Raw genomic sequence first — 6380 nt, forward strand, 5'->3', positions numbered from 1 at the left:
CCCCTTGCCGCGGGGCCTGGGGGGCCGCACAGGGCCCAGGAGGGCCCGCGCAGGACCCGCCGCCAGTCGCAGCCTTGGCGCGGGCCCAGGGGAGCCGCGCAGGGCCCTTCTCTTCCATTTCTGCATCCCGTTGGGATTTGAGGCACTAACACACATGCTCTTGGTGTGTTTTATTATTTTTTTTTTTTTTTTGAGAGATTTTTCACTATAGGGCGCGTGCGCTCGCCAGACAGACAGAGAGAGACATAGAGACAGAAAGCGAGAAATCACCCCCCAGGGGGGATGGTCACGCCGCAATCCCTTCTCCTCCATTCTCCTCTCGGGATCTTGGGCGCACACGCACACGTGCCCGGCGTGAGTTTTAAGCCACCGGGTCCGGGACGCGAACCGCGGTCGACTACGTGGGAGTCCAGCGACATAGCCATTACGCTAACTGCTGGTTCCCCTCTTGGTGTGTTTTTCAAGCTGCTGGGACTGGAATTCAAACCGTGGCCTGTCATATGTAATCCAAATCCCTTAATTATGGATATCAGGATACCTTGAATATGAGACCAATCCAGGAATAACTTGGTATCTATAGAATCTTTGTTTTTTTTTTTTTCCCGAGTAGCTATATATAGGGCAATTTTTTTAGTCTCTAGAGTCCGATACTTTCACGTCTCCTTTTACACAAATGGAAAGTCTCAAAAGAGTTTGCTATATATATTACTACTTTATCCCAGTTTTCTGATCTTTGTAGTTTTACATGAAATTGAACAAATTGGGTCATGCTTCGGAAAAAAATTAGTTTGGTTAATAGTATATAGTTCAGGGACCAGCAGTTAGCGTAATGGCTATGTCGCTGAACTCCCATGTAGTTGACCACGGTTCGAGTCTTGTACCTGAGGGCTTAAACTCATGCCCCGTTAGTGTGCGTGCGTGCCCAAAATCCTGAGAGGAGAATGGAGGAGAAGGGATTGTGGCATGGCCATCCCCCCAGGGAGTGATTTCTCGCGTCCTGTCTCTCTGTCTCTCTCTTTCTTTCTGGCGAGTACACGCGCCCAATAGCAAAAAAAAAAAAAAAACCTCTCCAACAACAATAAAAATAGTATATAGTTCATAACTGGGAGCAGCAGTTGGTGTAATGGCGACTCCACTGGACTCCTATGTAGTCGACCACGGTTTGAGTCCCAGACCCAATGGCTTAAACTCATGCCGGGCATCTGTGCATGTGTGCCCAAGAATCCAAGAGGATAATGGAGGAGGCGGGATTGTGGGGGGGCCACTCCCCTTTGGGGGAATGATTTCTTGCTTTCTGTCTCCCTGTCTCTCTCTTTCTGGTGAGCGCACATGCCATTTAGTAAAAATCTCTCCCCCCCAAGAAAATAGTATATAGTTCATAACTACTATCACAGATTACAGGTACAGGTAATGAATATGCAGAACTGCTTGCAAATCCACAACAGTCTGAGATGGAGCTCCATAAATCAATACCAAAACCTGCCATCTGCATCTTTTTTTCTCATTTAATTGAGCATAAGATAAAGATGTATCAATATGTACCTTACAGAAAAGTGAACTACCATTTTGGGGTGCTTAGTATATGTAGACTGCAAATATTGTCTCAGTTGCTCCTCATAATAAACCTGTGGAGTATGTGTCTTCTCTCTTTCAAGAAAGCACTTTTGGGAAAAATACAAAATAGGGTACAAAATACACTCCTCAAGGACAACCAGGTATTTATTGTATTCAGCTATTTTTACCAGGTAAAGCATTGGTGGCACTGAATTGATTCAAAGTCCAGTAGAGCTTGCCAGAAAGACAGAGAGAGACAGAGAGACAAAAAGTGAGAAATCACCCCCCGGGTGGATGGCCATACCACAGTCCCTTCTCCTCCATTCTCCTCTCGGGATCTTGGATATGCATGCACGTGCACCCAGTATGAGTTTAAGCCACAGGGTCCTCCTTGTGGGCTGATGTCTCACTTTCTCCCTCTCTCTGTCTCTCCAGTGAGTGCATGCGAAAAAACAAAAAAGCAAAACAAACAAACAACAAAACACAGATACTCAATTATAAGCTTTACAGGAAATATATGTTTGATTCAAAGATGCAAATAGACAACTCAACGGAAACTGGAATGCCTATGCTGCTAATATCTGACCAAATGGACTTTAACATAAAAATTCTTAAAGTGACAAAGAAGAATATTACTTAATAATGACCAGTCAATAGGATTTCACAATTTTAAATATATATACACTTCAGAAGGAGCCCCAAAGTATACTAAACAAAAATGTGCAGAACTGGGGGCCAGCAGGAGATAGGCTGATTAAGGTGTTGGACTCCCACATGGCCAACTATGGTTCAAGACCCAGACCTGTAAGCTTGAAAGTCATGCCAGGTATGTGTGAATCTATGCCCAAAATCCCAAGAAGGGAATGGATGAGGAGGAGTTGAGAAGAAGCCATTCCTCCCTGGGAGGTGATTTCTCACTTTCCCAGTCACTGTTGCTCTGTCTCTCTCAATGAGCACACATGCCCTCTGGCAAAAACCTAAAACAAACAAACAAACAAACAAACAAACAAAAAACACACAGAACTGAGAGATAGACAATTCAAATATAGTAGTTGGAGACATTAGTATTCTGCTTTCAGTAATAAAATACTTGGACAGAAAAGCATAAAGAAAGTAAGTAGAAGACTAGAACAATAGTATATACCACTTAGACCTCACAGATATCTGTAGAACACTTTGTCTAAAAATAGCAAGCACACATTCTTCTTAAGTACATGGAACATTTTCCAGAATAGGCCATATTAGCCCACAATACAAGCCTCAATAAATTTTAAAAGATTAAGTCATACATTATATCGTCTCTAACCACAGTAGTTTAAAATTAGAAATCAGTAATGGTCAGAAATGGGGAAGACTCACAAATATGTTGAAATTACATGACATACTTGTAAATAAGCAATGCTCTAAAGAAGAAATCACAATATAAATTTAAAAATACTTTTGAGATAATGGGGGGAAAAACACTTATGTGGTGCAGTATCCGTAGAGCTCAGAAGGAAATTTATAGCAGTAAATGCCTACGGTAAAAAAAAAAAAAACAACTAAAATTTCAAATCATTAACCTAATCTTTCACATGGGCAAACTAAAAAGAGAAGAGGAAATTAATTACAAAGCAGATTCACTGAAGAAAATAATAAAGATGCGAGTGTAAGTAAACCAAGTAGAGAACTGAAAAAAGATCAGCAGAACTTAAATTTGATTCTTTAAGAAGATCAGCCAAAGTTGATAAAACTTTAGCTAGAATGACTAGAGAAGACTCAGGTGGCTAAAATAGGAATGAAAGCAGGAGCATTCTTATTGACCTTACAGAAAAAAAAAAAAAAGAAAAGAAAAAGAAAGGATTATAAGAGATCACTATAAACTACTGTATCCCAAGAAATGAAGTAACCTAAGTGAACTAGAATTGCTAGAATTACAACACCAAAACTTCTAAATAAGAATAGAACATTTCAATATTGCTGTAACAGTGAGAAGTTTGAATTAGTAATTATATTAAAAAAAAAAAATCTCTGACAAAGAAAAACCCATTTCCCTGGTGCATTCTGTCAAACATTTGAGGGGCTGGCAGCTGGCATGGTAGGGAAGGGCACTGGACTTCCACATGGCTGACCGCAGTTCAAATGCCAGACCTGGTGGCTTGCTTTCTCACTTTCCCTCTCTCTCTCTCTCTCACTGTATCCCTCTCTGGTGGAAGGAAGGAAAGAAGGAAGGAAGGGAGGGAGGGAGGAAGGAAAGGGAAAGGAAAGGAAAGGAAAGGAAAGGAAAGGAAAGGAAAGGAAAGGAAAGGAAAGGAAAGGAAAGGAAAGGAAAGGAAAGGAAAGGAAAGGAAAGGAAAGGAAAGGAAAGGAAAGGAAAGGAGAAGGAAGGAAGGAAGGAAGGAAGGAAGGGAAAGGAAAAGAAGGAAGGAAGGAAGGAGAGAGAAAGAAAGTTAAATAAAATAATTCTTAAAAAAAAAAAAAACACTTGAAGTGGATTAACTTTGATTAACTTTAATCTTTGTGAAATTCTTCCAAATCATAGATGAAAATGAAACACTAACTCATTCTATGAGGACAATATTACCCTGATGCCAAACCCAGGTAAAGACATCTGAAAAGAAAACTACAAACAAGTTTCTACAATCTCATGAACATAAGTTTGTAAAATGAGAGATTTTATGACTCTAGCTGCAAAAGTCCCGTCCAGAATATTGGTAGACCTACTCCAGCAACATGTCAATAGGATATACTCCATGTATGCATGGAATTTATTAAACGTACAGTTGAATTCACACATGAAAATCAATCAGTGCACTAATAATAGAATGATGGAGGGAAATTTACAGGATCATTTTAATGGATACAGAAAAACATTTGACAAAATTTCAACACTATTTAATAATAACAACATTTAACATACTAGGATTAGAAGGAAACTCTCTTTTTATAATGTTTATTAGCAGAGTAACAAATGCAGACTTAAGTAGTCCACAACAGATAACCAATCCACTGAGCGACTTCTACTCCATGCCTTAGAGTTAACGGCATAAGGTATCTCACTACAGGTTTTCACAAGTTCTGATTCAAACCTTTAATCTTTTTACAATAAAGTAGATTGGCATATAAAATAGAATTCATTAACTACTCATTTCCTGTATGGTCTTATGGTCACGTGTCCATTTTATATATATGAGATCACAGTCTCTAAAAACTCTGTTAAATATCAATGTGTCCTTGCAAGAAGGTAAAACAAATTCCAATTTATTTTTTTAAAAAGGTCATGTAGTCTTAGAGGGATTTTTACATAAGTGACCATGTGTGTAACCTATACAAAATTAAGCTGTTTAAATATACAGACATAGCAATTGAACCCAATGTCTAAATGTACATTCTTTTCTGTATTACATTTCAACCAATATTGCAGAACTAATGACAGTTTTTAAAGTTGCTATTACCAATTCCATCTATGGTAGCAGGATACCTTAAGTTATAACAAAATCTTAGGAAATAAGGCCAGATAATATCTGTTATAGAAATACTCTACTCTTTTTCCAACTGCCACCCTCCCCCACCCCTTCAAAATCATAAGCTCTCTTCCGTGACAGACAAATAATGTAAGAACTGTCAAAACCAACTTATGTAGCCTATCTCTTGGTCCACTGTCTGACCATTGGGTCATGTTCCACTCTGTTGGTCATATACTGAGTGGCAATGCTTCCCTCCAAAGGGTCAGCAGGATTACAGTCTGTAAGAAGTGAGCAGATAGAAAGGAGGACCTCAGAAATGGTTAGTGCTAGACTCCAGTTATCTTTCAATATGTCCAAGCAAATTACTACTTGACTGTTAACATTACAGTGATAGATTCTTGTCCAAAATGTGACCTTTGGAGGCTTGAAGGGATACTCTGGTGTAAAAGTGATATTGAGGAAGAACACACCACCTTCATACAGGGATCCTGGAGACCCTAGAATGGTGGATCCCCATTCATAGATGTTTTCTCCATTGGGACCAGCACTGCAGTTAGGTGGAGAGTCTAAAGTGATGTCTGCCAGTTACTTCTGAGTCCTGCCCACTGTAGCCGGGCACAGGGGGCCCAGGCTCCAAGGCAGATGCTCAGGGATGGCCGCCCCTGCTGCCCTCACTGCAGCCACCATTGGAGCCTTCCCCATGACACTTTCTCTTTCTGACAAAGAATATTTATGAAACCAAACAACTCCACAACAGGGGCTAGTATGTGACATGGTGGTTAAGGCCTGGGACTTCCACATAGATGGCTGCAGTTCAGTCCTGAACCCAGCAGCTTGAACCATGCCAGGTCCGTGTGCATCCATGCATGCCCAAAATCTCATAAGAATGGAGGAGAAGAGCTTATGGTGTGACCATCTCCCCTGGGAGGGGGTGATTTTTCACTCTGTCTCTGTCTGTCTCTCCAGTGAGTACATGCACCCTAATAGCAAACAAAGAAAAGAGAAAACAAAACAAACAAACAAACAAAAAAACATACAACTAACATCAAGATTATTTTGGAAAGACTGATTAAAGTTTAGGAGAAAACAATGCCCATTTTACTAATGCTGTACAACATTACATGGGAGTTTATAGATAGAGAAACTAGTTAAGAAAAATAAATTAGGGGAACTAGCAGTTAGCGTAATGCCTATGTCGCTGGACTCCCACGTAGTTGACCGCGGTTTGCATCCCGGACCCAGTGACTTAAAACTCACGCCGGGCGCGTGTGCGTGTGTGCCCAAGATCCCAAGAGGAGAATAGAGGAGAAGGGATTGCGGCGTGACCATCCCCCCTGGGGGGTGATTTCTCGCTTTCTGTCTCTATGTCTCTCTCTGTCT

The 6380-nt window shown here is 40.7% G+C and overlaps 1 protein-coding gene and 1 pseudogene across 3 annotated transcripts in view; one reads left to right on the forward strand and one right to left on the reverse strand.

Annotated features, from left to right (window-relative positions):
- Nucleotides 1-6380, forward strand: part of NBEA (neurobeachin) — a 615556-nt gene that overhangs the window by 238983 nt on the left and 370193 nt on the right. The gene's annotated exons all lie outside the window — the stretch shown is intronic.
- Nucleotides 4821-6380, reverse strand: part of LOC106735966 (ubiquitin-conjugating enzyme E2 E1 pseudogene) — a 5127-nt pseudogene continuing 3567 nt past the window's right edge.

Source organism: Tupaia chinensis, unplaced genomic scaffold (assembly GCF_000334495.1).
Source record: "Tupaia chinensis unplaced genomic scaffold, TupChi_1.0 Scaffold000597_1, whole genome shotgun sequence".
NCBI lineage: Eukaryota > Metazoa > Chordata > Mammalia > Scandentia > Tupaiidae > Tupaia > Tupaia belangeri.